This window comes from Oncorhynchus nerka, linkage group LG2 (genome assembly GCF_034236695.1).
Source record: "Oncorhynchus nerka isolate Pitt River linkage group LG2, Oner_Uvic_2.0, whole genome shotgun sequence".
In the NCBI taxonomy this organism is placed as follows: Eukaryota; Metazoa; Chordata; class Actinopteri; order Salmoniformes; family Salmonidae; genus Oncorhynchus; species Oncorhynchus nerka.
In genome coordinates this window covers 8,121,768-8,136,946 of record NC_088397.1, presented here as the reverse complement: position 1 = coordinate 8,136,946, position 15,179 = coordinate 8,121,768, and the positions used below count along the sequence as shown (strand labels likewise).

Here is a 15,179-nt window from a genome sequence, read left to right as displayed (position 1 = left end):
GCTGTGGTTCTGATGTCTGATGGGTTTCTGCTGTGGTTCTAATGTCTGATGGGTTTCTGCTGTGGTTCATATGTCTGATGGGTTTCTGCTGTGGTTCTGATGTCTGATGGGTTTCTGCTGTGGTTCATATGTCTGATGGGTTTTCTGCTGTGGTTCATATGTCTGATGGGTTTCTGCTGTGGTTCTAATGTCTGATGGGTTTCTGCTGTGGTTCTGATGTCTGATGGGTTTCTGCTGTGGTTCATATGTCTGATGGGTTTCTGCTGTGGTTCTAATGTCTGTGGGTTTCTGTGTGGTTCTAATGTCTGATGGGTTTCTGCTGTGGTTCTGATGTCTGATGGTTCATATGTCTGTGGGTTTCTGCTGTGGTTCTAATGTCTGATGGGTTTCTGCTGTGGTTCTAATGTCTGATGGGTTTCTGCTGTGGTTCTGATGTCTGATGGGTTTCTGCTGTAGTTCATATGTCTGATGGGTTTCTGCTGTGGTTCTAATGTCTGATGGGTTTCTGCTGTGGTTCTGATGTCTGATGGGTTTCTGTAGTGGTTCATATGCTCTGATGGTTTCTGCTGTGGTTCTAATGTCTGGATGGGTTTCTGCTGTGGTTCTGATGTCTGATGGGTTCTGCTGTGGTTCATATGTCTGATGGGTTTCTGCTGTGGTTCATATGTCTGATGGGTTTCTGCTGTGGTTCATATGTCTGATGGGTTTCTGCTGTGGTTCTAATGTCTGATGGGTTTCTGCTGTGGTTCTGATGTCTGATGGGTTTCTGCTGTGGTTCATATGTCTGATGGGTTTCTGCTGTGGTTCTAATGTCTGATGGGTTTCTGCTGTGGCTAATGTCTGATGGGTTTCTCTGTGGTTCTGATGTCTGATGGGTTTCTGCTGTGGTTCATATGTCTGATGGGTTTCTGCTGTGGTTCTAATGTCTGATGGGTTTCTGCTGTGGTTCTGATGTCTGATGGGTTTCTGCTGTGGATTTCATATGTCTGATGGGTTTCTGCTGTGGTTCTAATGTCTGATGGATTTCTGCTGTGGTTCTGATGTCTGATGGTTTTCTGCTGTGGTTCATATGTCTGATGGGTTTCTGCTGTGGTTCTAATGTCTGATGGATTTCTGCTGTGGTTCTGATGTCTGATGGGTTTCTGCTGTGGTTCATATGTCTGATGGGTTTCTGCTGTGGTTCTAATGTCTGATGGGTTTCTGCTGTGGTTCTAATGTCTGATGGGTTTCTGCTGTGGTTCTGATGTCTGATGGGTTTCTGCTGTGGTTCATATGTCTGATGGGTTTCTGCTGTGGTTCTAATGACTGATGGGTTTTTCTGCTGTGGTTCTGATGTCTGATGGGTTTCTGCTGTGGTTAATATGTCTGATGGGTTTCTGCTGTGGTTCTAATGTCTGATGGGTCTGCTGTGGTTCTAATGTCTGATGGGTTTCTGCTGTGGTTCTGATGTCTGATGGGTTTCTGCTGTGGTTCATATGTCTGATGGGTTTCTGCTGTGGTTCTAATGTCTGATGGGTTTCTGCTGTGGTTCTTATGTCTGATGGGTTTCTGCTGTGGTTCTGATGTCTGATGGGTTTCTGCTGTGGTTCTAATGTCTGATGGGTTTCTGCTGTGGTTCTGGTGTCTGATGGGTTTCTGCTGTGGTTCTGATGTCTGATTGGTTTCTGCTGTGGTTCATATGTCTGATGGGTTTCTGCTGTGGTTCATATGTCTGATGGGTTTCTGCTGTGGTTCTAATGTCTGATGGGTTTCTGCTGTGGTTCATATGTCTGATGGGTTTCTGCTGTGGTTCTAATGTCTGATGGGTTTCTGCTGTGGTTCTAATGTCTGATGGGTTTCTGCTGTGGTTCTGATGTCTGATGGGTTTCTGCTGTGGTTCATATGTCTGATGGGTTTCTGCTGTGGTTCTAATGTCTGATGGGTTTCTGCTGTGGTTCTGATGTCTGATGGGTTTCTGCTGTGGTTCATATGTCTGATGGGTTTCTGCTGTGGTTCTAATGTCTGATGGATTTCTGCTGTGGTTCTGATGTCTGATGGGTTTCTGCTGTGGTTCATATGTCTGATGGGTTTCTGCTGTGGTTCTAATGTCTGATGGCTGTTTCTGCTGTGGGTTTTCGTGGTTCTGATGTCTGATGGGTTTCTGCTGTGGTTCATATGTCTGATGGGTTTCTGCTGTGGTTCTAATGTCTGATGGGTTTTCTGTTCTGATGTCTGTGGTTTCTGCTGTGGTTCTAATGACTGATGGGTTTCTGCTGTGGTTCATATGTCTGATGGGTTTCTGCTGTGGTTAATATGTCTGATGGGTTTCTGCTGTGGTTCTAATGTCTGATGGGTTTCTGCTGTGGTTCTAATGTCTGATGGGTTTTCTGTGGTTCTGATGTCTGATGGGTTTCTGCTGTGGTTCATATGTCTGATGGGTTTCTGCTGTGGTTCTAATGTCTGATGGGTTTCTGCTGTGGTTCTTATGTCTGATGGGTTTCTGCTGTGGTTCTGATGTCTGATGGGTTTCTGCTGTGGTTCTAATGTCTGATGGGTTTCTGCTGTGGTTCTAATGTCTGATGGGTTTCTGCTGTGGTTCTGATGTCTGATGGGTTTCTGCTGTGGTTCATATGTCTGATGGGTTTCTGCTGTGGTTCTAATGTCTGATGGGTTTCTGCTGTGGTTCTGATGTCTGATGGGTTTCTGCTGTGGTTAATGATGTCTGATGGGTTTCTGCTGTGGTTCTAATGTCTGATGGGTTTCTGCTGTGGTTCTAATGTCTGATGGGTTTCTGCTGTGGTTCTGATGTCTGATGGGTTTCTGCTGTGTTCATATGTCTGATGGGTTTCTGCTGTGGTTCTAATGTCTGATGGGTTTCTGCTGTGGTTCTAATGTCTGATGGGTTTCTGCTGTGGTTCTGATGTCTGATGGGTTTCTGCTGTGGTTCTAATGTCTGATGGGTTTCTGCTGTGGTTCTAATGTCTGATGGGTTTCTGCTGTGGTTCTGATGTCTGATGGGTTTCTGCTGTGGTTAATATGTCTGATGGGTTTCTGCTGTGGTTCTAATGTCTGATGGGTTTCTGCTGTGGTTCTAATGTCTGATGGGTTTCTGCTGTGGTTCTGATGTCTGATGGGTTTCTGCTGTGGTTCATATGTCTGATGGGTTTCTGCTGTGGTTCTAATGTCTGATGGGTTTCTGCTGTGGTTCTGATGTCTGATGGGTTTCTGCTGTGGTTCATATGTCTGATGGGTTTCTGCTGTGGTTCTAATGTCTGATGGGTTTCTGCTGTGGTTCTAATGTCTGATGGGTTTCTGCTGTGGTTCTGATGTCTGATGGGTTTCTGCTGTGGTTCATATGTCTGATGGGTTTCTGCTGTGGTTCTAATGTCTGATGGGTTTCTGCTGTGGTTCTGATGTCTGATGGGTTTCTGCTGTGGTTCTATGTCTGATGGGTTTCTGCTGTGGTTCTGATGTCTGATGGGTTTCTGCTGTGGTTCTGATGTCTGATGGGTTTCTGCTGTGGTTCTGATGTCTGATGGGTTTCTGCTGTGGTTCTGATGTCTGATGGGTTTCTGCTGTGGTTCATATGTCTGATGGGTTTCTGCTGTGGTTCTAATGTCTGATGGGTTTCTGCTGTGGTTCTAATGTCTGATGGGTTTCTGCTGTGGTTCTAATGTCTGATGGTTCTGTGGTTCTGATGTCTGATGGGTTTTGCTGTGGTTCATATGTCTGATGGGTTTCTGCTGTGGTTCTAATGTCTGATGGGTTTCTGCTGTGGTTCTGATGTCTGATGGGTTTCTGCTGTGGTTCATATGTCTGATGGGTTTCTGCTGTGGTTCTAATGTCTGATGGGTTTCTGCTGTGGTTCTAATGTCTGATGGGTTTCTGCTGTGGTTCTGATGTCTGATGGGTTTCTGCTGTGGTTCATATGTCTGATGGGTTTCTGCTGTGGTTCTAATGTCTGATGGGTTTCTGCTGTGGTTCTGATGTCTGATGGGTTTCTGCTGTGGTTAATATGTCTGATGGGTTTCTGCTGTGGTTCTAATGTCTGATGGGTTTCTGCTGTGGTTCTGGTGTCTGATGGGTTTCTGCTGTGGTTCTGATGTCTGATTGGTTTCTGCTGTGGTTCATATGTCTGATGGGTTTCTGCTGTGGTTCTAATGTCTGATGGGTTTCTGCTGTGGTTCTGATGTCTGATGGGTTTCTGCTGTGGTTCATATGTCTGATGGGTTTCTGCTGTGGTTCTAATGTCTGATGGGTTTCTGCTGTGGTTCTAATGTCTGATGGGTTTCTGCTGTGGTTCTGATGTCTGATTGGTTTCTGCTGTGGTTCATATGTCTGATGGGTTTCTGCTGTGGTTCTAATGTCTGATGGGTTTCTGCTGTGGTTCTGATGTCTGATGGGTTTCTGCTGTGGTTAATATGTCTGATGGGTTTCTGCTGTGGTTCTAATGTCTGATGGGTCTCTGCTGTGGTTCTAATGTCTGATGGGTTTCTGCTGTGGTTCTGATGTCTGATGGGTTTCTGCTGTGGTTCATATGTCTGATGGGTTTCTGCTGTGGTTCTAATGTCTGATGGGTTTCTGCTGTGGTTCTTATGTCTGATGGGTTTCTGCTGTGGTTCTGATGTCTGATGGGTTTCTGCTGTGGTTCTAATGTCTGATGGGTTTCTGCTGTGGTTCTGGTGTCTGATGGGTTTCTGCTGTGGTTCTGATGTCTGATTGGTTTCTGCTGTGGTTCATATGTCTGATGGGTTTCTGCTGTGGTTCTAATGTCTGATGGATTTCTGCTGTGGTTCTGATGTCTGATGGGTTTCTGCTGTGGTTCATATGTTTGATGGGTTTCTGCTGTGGTTCATATGTCTGATGGGTTTCTGATGTGGTTCATATGTCTGATGGGTTTCTGCTGTGGTTCTAATGTCTGATGGGTTTCTGCTGTGGTTCTGATGTCTGATGGGTTTCTGCTGTGGTTCATATGTCTGATGGGTTTCTGCTGTGGTTCTAATGTCTGATGGGTTTCTGCTGTGGTTCTAATGTCTGATGGGTTTCTGCTGTGGTTCATATGTCTGATGGGTTTCTGCTGTGGTTCTAATGACTGATGGGTTTCTGCTGTGGTTCTGATGTCTGATGGGTTTCTGCTGTGGTTCATATGTCTGATGGGTTTCTGCTGTGGTTCATATGTCTGATGGGTTTCTGCTGTGGTTCTAATGACTGATGGGTTTCTGCTGTGGTTCTGATGTCTGATGGGTTTCTGCTGTGGTTCATATGTCTGATGGGTTTCTGCTGTGGTTCTAATGTCTGATGGGTTTCTGCTGTGGTTCTAATGTCTGATGGGTTTCTGCTGTGGTTCTGATGTCTGATGGGTTTCTGCTGTGGTTCATATGTCTGATGGGTTTCTGCTGTGGTTCTAATGTCTGATGGGTTTCTGCTGTGGTTCTTATGTCTGATGGGTTTCTGCTGTGGTTCTGATGTCTGATGGGTTTCTGCTGTGGTTCTAATGTCTGATGGGTTTCTGCTGTGGTTCTAATGTCTGATGGGTTTCTGCTGTGGTTCTGATGTCTGATGGGTTTCTGCTGTGGTTCATATGTCTGATGGGTTTCTGCTGTGGTTCTAATGTCTGATGGATTTCTGCTGTGGTTCTGATGTCTGATGGGTTTCTGCTGTGGTTCATATGTCTGATGGGTTTCTGCTGTGGTTCATATGTCTGATGGGTTTCTGCTGTGGTTCTAATGTCTGATGGGTTTCTGCTGTGGTTCTGATGTCTGATGGGTTTCTGCTGTGGTTCTAATGTCTGATGGGTTTCTGCTGTGGTTCTAATGTCTGATGGGTTTCTGCTGTGGTTCTGATGTCTGATGGGTTTCTGCTGTGGTTCATATGTCTGATGGGTTTCTGCTGTGGTTCTAATGTCTGATGGGTTTCTGCTGTGGTTCTGATGTCTGATGGGTTTCTGCTGTGGTTCTAATGTCTGATGGGTTTCTGCTGTGGTTCTGATGTCTGATGGGTTTCTGCTGTGGTTCTGATGTCTGATGGGTTTCTGCTGTGGTTCTGATGTCTGATGGGTTTCTGCTGTGGTTCTAATGTCTGATGGGTTTCTGCTGTGGTTCTGATGTCTGATGGGTTTCTGCTGTGGTTCTAATGTCTGATGGGTTTCTGCTGTGGTTCTAATGTCTGATGGGTTTCTGCTGTGGTTCTGATGTCTGATGGGTTTCTGCTGTGGTTCATATGTCTGATGGTTGCTGTGGTTCTAATGTCTGATGGGTTTCTGCTGTGGTTCTGATGTCTGATGGGTTTCTGCTGTGGTTCATATGTCTGATGGGTTTCTGCTGTGGTTCTAATGTCTGATGGGTCTCTGCTGTGGTTCTAATGTCTGATGGGTTTCTGCTGTGGTTCTGATGTCTGATGGGTTTCTGCTGTGGTTCATATGTCTGATGGGTTTCTGCTGTGGTTCTAATGTCTGATGGGTTTCTGCTGTGGTTCTTATGTCTGATGGGTTTCTGCTGTGGTTCTGATGTCTGATGGGTTTCTGCTGTGGTTCTAATGTCTGATGGGTTTCTGCTGTGGTTCTGGTGTCTGATGGGTTTCTGCTGTGGTTCTGATGTCTGATGGGTTTCTGCTGTGGTTCATATGTCTGATGGGTTTCTGCTGTGGTTCTAATGTCTGATGGATTTCTGCTGTGGTTCTGATGTCTGATGGGTTTCTGCTGTGGTTCATATGTCTGATGGGTTTCTGGTGGTTCATATGTCTGATGGGTTTCTGCTGTGGTTCATATGTCTGATGGGTTTCTGCTGTGGTTCTAATGTCTGATGGGTTTCTGCTGTGGTTCTGATGTCTGATGGGTTTCTGCTGTGGTTCATATGTCTGATGGGTTTCTGCTGTGGTTCTAATGTCTGATGGGTTTCTGCTGTGGTTCTAATGTCTGATGGGTTTCTGCTGTGGTTCTATGTCTGATGGGTTTCTGCTGTGGTTCATATGTCTGATGGGTTTCTGCTGTGGTTCTAATGTCTGATGGGTTTCTGCTGTGGTTCATATGTCTGATGGGTTTCTGCTGTGGTTCTAATGTCTGATGGGTTTCTGCTGTGGTTCTGATGTCTGATGGGTTCTGCTGTGGTTCATATGTCTGATGGGTTTCTGCTGTGGTTCTAATGTCTGATGGGTTTCTGCTGTGGTTCTGATGTCTGATGGGTTTCTGCTGTGGTTCTGATGTCTGATGGGTTTCTGCTGTGGTTCTAATGTCTGATGGGTTTCTGCTGTGGTTCTAATGTCTGATGGGTTTCTGCTGTGGTTCTGATGTCTGATGGGTTTCTGCTGTGGTTCATATGTCTGATGGGTTTCTGCTGTGGTTCTAATGTCTGATGTTTCTGCTGTGGTTTCTGATGTCTGATGGGTTTCTGCTGTGGTTCATATGTCTGATGGGTTTCTGCTGTGGTTCTAATGTCTGATGGGTTTCTGCTGTGGTTCTGATGTCTGATGGGTTTCTGCTGTGGTTCTATGTCTGATGGGTTTCTGCTGTGGTTCATATGTCTGATGGGTTTCTGCTGTGGTTCTAATGTCTGATGGGTTTCTGCTGTGGTTCTGATGTCTGATGGGTTTCTGCTGTGGTTCATATGTCTGATGGGTTTCTGCTGTGGTTCTAATGTCTGATGGGTTTCTGCTGTGGTTCTAATGTCTGATGGGTTTCTGCTGTGGTTCTGATGTCTGATGGGTTTCTGCTGTGGTTCTAATGTCTGATGGGTTTCTGCTGTGGTTCTGATGGGTTTCTGCTGTGGTTCTAATGTCTGATGGGTTTCTGCTGTGGTTCTGATGTCTGATGGGTTTCTGCTGTGGTTCTAATGTCTGTGGTTTCTGCTGTGGTTCTGATGTCTGATGGGTTTCTGCTGTGGTTCTAATGTCTGATGGGTTTCTGCTGTGGTTCTAATGTCTGATGGGTTTCTGCTGTGGTTCTGATGTCTGATGGGTTTCTGCTGTGGTTCTATATGTCTGATGGGTTTCTGCTGTGGTTCTAATGTCTGATGGGTTTCTGCTGTGGTTCTGATGTCTGATGGGTTTCTGCTGTGGTTCATATGTCTGATGGGTTTCTGCTGTGGTTCTAATGTCTGATGGGTTTCTGCTGTGGTTCTAATGTCTGATGGGTTTCTGCTGTGGTTCTGATGTCTGATGGGTTTCTGCTGTGGTTCTAATGTCTGATGGGTTTCTGCTGTGGTTCTAATGTCTGATGGGTTTCTGCTGTGGTTCTGATGTCTGATGGGTTTCTGCTGTGGTTCTATGTCTGATGGGTTTCTGCTGTGGTTCTAATGTCTGATGGGTTTCTGCTGTGGTTCTAATGTCTGATGGGTTTCTGCTGTGGTTCTATGTCTGATGGGTTTCTGCTGTGGTTCATATGTCTGATGGGTTTCTGCTGTGGTTCTATGTCTGATGGGTTTCTGCTGTGGTTCTAATGTCTGATGGGTTTCTGCTGTGGTTCTGATGTCTGATGGGTTTCTGCTGTGGTTCATATGTCTGATGGGTTTCTGCTGTGGTTCTAATGTCTGATGGGTTTCTGCTGTGGTTCTGATGTCTGATGGGTTTCTGCTGTGGTTCTGATGTCTGATGGGTTTCTGTGGTTCATATGTCTGATGGGTTTCTGCTGTGGTTCTGATGTCTGATGGGTTTCTGCTGTGGTTCTAATGTCTGATGGGTTTCTGCTGTGGTTCTGATGTCTGATGGGTTTCTGCTGTGGTTCTATGTCTGATGGGTTTCTGCTGTGGTTCTAATGTCTGATGGGTTTCTGCTGTGGTTCTGATGTCTGATGGGTTTCTGCTGTGGTTCTGATGTCTGATGGGTTTCTGCTGTGGTTCATATGTCTGATGGGTTTCTGCTGTGGTTCTATGTCTGATGGGTTTCTGCTGTGGTTCTATATGTCTGATGGGTTTCTGCTGTGGTTCTAATGTCTGATGGGTTTCTGCTGTGGTTCTGATGTCTGATGGGTTTCTGCTGTGGTTCATATGTCTGATGGGTTTCTGCTGTGGTTCTAATGTCTGATGGGTTTCTGCTGTGGTTCTAATGTCTGATGGGTTTCTGCTGTGGTTCTATGTCTGATGGGTTTCTGCTGTGGTTCTAATGTCTGATGGGTTTCTGCTGTGGTTCTAATGTCTGATGGGTTTCTGCTGTGGTTCTGATGTCTGATGGGTTTCTGCTGTGGTTCTATGTCTGATGGGTTTCTGCTGTGGTTCTATGTCTGATGGGTTTCTGCTGTGGTTCTAATGTCTGATGGGTTTCTGCTGTGGTTCTGATGTCTGATGGGTTTCTGCTGTGGTTCATATGTCTGATGGGTTTCTGCTGTGGTTCTAATGTCTGATGGGTTTCTGCTGTGGTTCTGATGTCTGATGGGTTTCTGCTGTGGTTCTGATGTCTGATGGGTTTCTGCTGTGGTTCATATGTCTGATGGGTTTCTGCTGTGGTTCTAATGTCTGATGGGTTTCTGCTGTGGTTCTGATGTCTGATGGGTTTCTGCTGTGGTTCATATGTCTGATGGGTTTCTGCTGTGGTTCTAATGTCTGATGGGTTTCTGCTGTGGTTCTAATGTCTGATGGGTTTCTGCTGTGGTTCTGATGTCTGATGGGTTTCTGCTGTGGTTCATATGTCTGATGGGTTTCTGCTGTGGTTCTAATGTCTGATGGGTTTCTGCTGTGGTTCTGATGTCTGATGGGTTTCTGCTGTGGTTCTATGTCTGATGGGTTTCTGCTGTGGTTCTAATGTCTGATGGGTTTCTGCTGTGGTTCTAATGTCTGATGGGTTTCTGCTGTGGTTCTGATGTCTGATGGGTTTCTGCTGTGGTTCTATGTCTGATGGGTTTCTGCTGTGGTTCTAATGTCTGATGGGTTTCTGCTGTGGTTCTAATGTCTGATGGGTTTCTGCTGTGGTTCTGATGTCTGATGGGTTTCTGCTGTGGTTCTGATGTCTGATGGGTTTCTGCTGTGGTTCTGATGTCTGATGGGTTTCTGCTGTGGTTCTAATGTCTGATGGGTTTCTGCTGTGGTTCTGATGTCTGATGGGTTTCTGCTGTGGTTCTGATGTCTGATGGGTTTCTGCTGTGGTTCTAATGTCTGATGGGTTTCTGCTGTGGTTCTAATGTCTGATGGGTTTCTGCTGTGGTTCTGATGTCTGATGGGTTTCTGCTGTGGTTCATATGTCTGATGGGTTTCTGCTGTGGTTCTAATGTCTGATGGGTTTCTGCTGTGGTTCTGATGTCTGATGGGTTTCTGCTGTGGTTCTATGTCTGATGGGTTTCTGCTGTGGTTCTAATGTCTGATGGGTTTCTGCTGTGGTTCTAATGTCTGATGGGTTTCTGCTGTGGTTCTGATGTCTGATGGGTTTCTGCTGTGGTTCATATGTCTGATGGGTTTCTGCTGTGGTTCTAATGTCTGATGGGTTTCTGCTGTGGTTCTGATGTCTGATGGGTTTCTGCTGATGGGTTTCTGGTTCTGATGTCTGATGGGTTTCTGCTGTGGTTCTAATGTCTGATGGGTTTCTGCTGTGGTTCTAATGTCTGATGGGTTTCTGCTGTGGTTCTGATGTCTGATTGGTTTCTGCTGTGGTTCATATGTCTGATGGGTTTCTGCTGTGGTTCTAATGTCTGATGGGTTTCTGCTGTGGTTCTGATGTCTGATGGGTTTCTGCTGTGGTTCATATGTCTGATGGGTTTCTGCTGTGGTTCATATGTCTGATGGGTTTCTGCTGTGGTTCTAATGTCTGATGGGTTTCTGCTGTGGTTCTAATGTCTGATGGGTTTCTGCTGTGGTTCATATGTCTGATGGGTTTCTGCTGTGGTTCATATGTCTGATGGGTTTCTGCTGTGGTTCTAATGTCTGATGGGTTTCTGCTGTGGTTCTATGTCTGATGGGTTTCTGCTGTGGTTCATATGTCTGATGGGTTTCTGCTGTGGTTCTAATGACTGATGGGTTTCTGCTGTGGTTCTGATGTCTGATGGGTTTCTGCTGTGGTTCATATGTCTGATGGGTTTCTGCTGTGGTTCATATGTCTGATGGGTTTCTGCTGTGGTTCTAATGACTGATGGGTTTCTGCTGTGGTTCTGATGTCTGATGGGTTTCTGCTGTGGTTCATATGTCTGATGGGTTTCTGCTGTGGTTCTAATGTCTGATGGGTCTCTGCTGTGGTTCTAATGTCTGATGGGTTTCTGCTGTGGTTCTGATGTCTGATGGGTTTCTGCTGTGGTTCATATGTCTGATGGGTTTCTGCTGTGGTTCTAATGTCTGATGGGTTTCTGCTGTGGTTCTTATGTCTGATGGGTTTCTGCTGTGGTTCTGATGTCTGATGGGTTTCTGCTGTGGTTCTAATGTCTGATGGGTTTCTGCTGTGGTTCTAATGTCTGATGGGTTTCTGCTGTGGTTCTGATGTCTGATGGGTTTCTGCTGTGGTTCATATGTCTGATGGGTTTCTGCTGTGGTTCTAATGTCTGATGGGTTTCTGCTGTGGTTGCTGTGGTTCTGTGGTTCATATGTCTGATGGGTTTCTGCTGTGGTTCATATGTCTGATGGGTTTCTGCTGTGGTTCTAATGTCTGATGGGTTTCTGCTGTGGTTCTGATGTCTGATGGGTTTCTGCTGTGGATGTCTGATGGGTTTCTGCTGTGGTTCTAATGTCTGATGGGTTTCTGCTGTGGTTCTAATGTCTGATGGGTTTCTGCTGTGGTTCTGATGTCTGATGGGTTTCTGCTGTGGTTTATATGTCTGATGGGTTTCTGCTGTGGTTCTAATGTCTGATGGGTTTCTGCTGTGGTTCTGATGTCTGATGGGTTTCTGCTGTGGTTCTAATGTCTGATGGGTTTCTGCTGTGGTTCTAATGTCTGATGGGTTTCTGCTGTGGTTCTGATGTCTGATGGGTTTCTGCTGTGGTTCTGATGTCTGATGGGTTTCTGCTGTGGTTCTAATGTCTGATGGGTTTCTGCTGTGGTTCATATGTCTGATGCGTTTCTGCTGTGGTTCTAATGTCTGATGGGTTTCTGCTGTGGTTCTAATGTCTGATGGGTTTCTGCTGTGGTTCTAATGTCTGATGGGTTTCTGCTGTGGTTCTGATGTCTGATGGGTTTCTGCTGTGGTTCATATGTCTGATGGGTTTCTGCTGTGGTTCTAATGTCTGATGGGTTTCTGCTGTGGTTCTGATGTCTGATGGGTTTCTGCTGTGGTTAATATGTCTGATGGGTTTCTGCTGTGGTTCTAATGTCTGATGGGTTTCTGCTGTGGTTCTAATGTCTGATGGGTTTCTGCTGTGGTTCTGATGTCTGATGGGTTTCTGCTGTGGTTCTGATGTCTGATGGGTTTCTGCTGTGGTTCTAATGTCTGATGGGTTTCTGCTGTGGTTCTTATGTCTGATGGGTTTCTGCTGTGGTTCTGATGTCTGATGGGTTTCTGCTGTGGTTCTAATGTCTGATGGGTTTCTGCTGTGGTTCTAATGTCTGATGGGTTTCTGCTGTGGTTCTGATGTCTGATGGGTTTCTGCTGTGGTTCATATGTCTGATGGGTTTCTGCTGTGGTTCTAATGTCTGATGGGTTTCTGCTGTGGTTCTGATGTCTGATGGGTTTCTGCTGTGGTTCATATGTCTGATGGGTTTCTGCTGTGGTTCATATGTCTGATGGGTTTCTGCTGTGGTTCATATGTCTGATGGGTTTCTGCTGTGGTTCTAATGTCTGATGGGTTTCTGCTGTGGTTCTGATGTCTGATGGGTTTCTGCTGTGGTTCATATGTCTGATGGGTTTCTGCTGTGGTTCTAATGTCTGATGGGTTTCTGCTGTGGTTCTAATGTCTGATGGGTTTCTGCTGTGGTTCATATGTCTGATGGGTTTCTGCTGTGGTTCTAATGACTGATGGGTTTCTGCTGTGGTTCTGATGTCTGATGGGTTTCTGCTGTGGTTCATATGTCTGATGGGTTTCTGCTGTGGTTCATATGTCTGATGGGTTTCTGCTGTGGTTCTAATGTCTGATGGGTTTCTGCTGTGGTTCTGATGTCTGATGGGTTTCTGCTGTGGTTCATATGTCTGATGGGTTTCTGCTGTGGTTCTAATGTCTGATGGGTTTCTGCTGTGGTTCTAATGTCTGATGGGTTTCTGCTGTGGTTCTGATGTCTGATGGGTTTCTGCTGTGGTTCATATGTCTGATGGGTTTCTGCTGTGGTTCTAATGTCTGATGGGTTTCTGCTGTGGTTCTTATGTCTGATGGGTTTCTGCTGTGGTTCTGATGTCTGATGGGTTTCTGCTGTGGTTCTAATGTCTGATGGGTTTCTGCTGTGGTTCTGATGTCTGATGGGTTTCTGCTGTGGTTCTGATGTCTGATGGGTTTCTGCTGTGGTTCATATGTCTGATGGGTTTCTGCTGTGGTTCTAATGTCTGATGGGTTTCTGCTGTGGTTCTGATGTCTGATGGGTTTCTGCTGTGGTTCATATGTCTGATGGGTTTCTGCTGTGGTTCATATGTCTGATGGGTTTCTGCTGTGGTTCTAATGTCTGATGGGTTTCTGCTGTGGTTCTGATGTCTGATGGGTTTCTGCTGTGGTTCATATGTCTGATGGGTTTCTGTGGTTCTAATGTCTGATGGGTTTCTGCTGTGGTTCTAATGTCTGATGGGTTTCTGCTGTGGTTCTGATGTCTGATGGGTTTCTGCTGTGGTTCTATGTCTGATGGGTTTCTGCTGTGGTTCTAATGTCTGATGGGTTTCTGCTGTGGTTCTGGATGTCTGATGGGTTTCTGCTGTGGTTCATATGTCTGATGGGTTTCTGCTGTGGTTCTAATGTCTGATGGGTTTCTGCTGTGGTTCTAATGTCTGATGGGTTTCTGCTGTGGTTCTAATGTCTGATGGGTTTCTGCTGTGGTTCTATGTCTGATGGGTTTCTGCTGTGGTTCATATGTCTGATGGGTTTCTGCTGTGGTTCTAATGTCTGATGGGTTTCTGCTGTGGTTCTGATGTCTGATGGGTTTCTGCTGTGGTTCATATGTCTGATGGGTTTCTGCTGTGGTTCTATATGTCTGATGGGTTTCTGCTGTGGTTCTAATGTCTGATGGGTTTCTGCTGTGGTTCTGATGTCTGATGGGTTTCTGCTGATGGGTTTTCATATGTCTGATGGGTTTCTGCTGTGGTTCTAATGTCTGATGGGTTTCTGCTGTGGTTCTGATGTCTGATGGGTTTCTGCTGTGGTTCTGATGTCTGATGGGTTTCTGCTGTGGTTCTATGTCTGATGGGTTTCTGCTGTGGTTCTAATGTCTGATGGGTTTCTGCTGTGGTTCTATGTCTGATGGGTTTCTGCTGTGGTTCTGATGTCTGATGGGTTTCTGCTGTGGTTCTAATGTCTGATGGGTTTCTGCTGTGGATGTCTGATGGGTTTCTGCTGTGGTTCTGATGTCTGATGGGTTTCTGCTGTGGTTCATATGTCTGATGGGTTTCTGCTGTGGTTCTAATGTCTGATGGGTTTCTGCTGTGGTTCTGATGTCTGATGGGTTTCTGCTGTGGTTCATATGTCTGATGGGTTTCTGCTGTGGTTCATATGTCTGATGGGTTTCTGCTGTGGTTCTAATGTCTGATGGGTTTCTGCTGTGGTTCTGATGTCTGATGGGTTTCTGCTGTGGTTCATATGTCTGATGGGTTTCTGCTGTGGTTCTAATGTCTGATGGGTTTCTGCTGTGGTTCTAATGTCTGATGGGTTTCTGCTGTGGTTCTGATGTCTGATGGGTTTCTGCTGTGGTTTATATGTCTGATGGGTTTCTGCTGTGGTTCTAATGTCTGATGTGTTTCTGCTGTGGTTCTGATGTCTGATGGGTTTCTGCTGTGGTTCTAATGTCTGATGGGTTTCTGCTGTGGTTCTGATGTCTGATGGGTTTCTGCTGTGGTTCTGATGTCTGATGGGTTTCTGCTGCGGTTCTGATGTCTGATGGGTTTCTGCTGTGGTTCTAATGTCTGATGGGTTTCTGCTGTGGTTCATATGTCTGATGCGTTTCTGCTGTGGTTCTAATGTCTGATGGGTTTCTGCTGTGGTTCTAATGTCTGATGGGTTTCTGCTGTGGTTCTAATGTCTGATGGGTTTCTGCTGTGGTTCTGATGTCTGATGGGTTTCTGCTGTGGTTCATATGTCTGATGGGTTTCTGCTGTGGTTCTAATGACTGATGGGTTTCTGCTGTGGTTCTGATGTCTGATGGGTTTCTGCTGTGGTTAATATGTCTGA

General features: G+C 45.8%; 1 protein-coding gene across 1 annotated transcript in view; it reads right to left on the bottom strand.

Annotated features, from left to right (window-relative positions):
- nhsb (Nance-Horan syndrome b (congenital cataracts and dental anomalies)) overlaps window positions 1–15,179 on the bottom strand; it is a 52,372-nt gene that overhangs the window by 5,508 nt on the left and 31,685 nt on the right.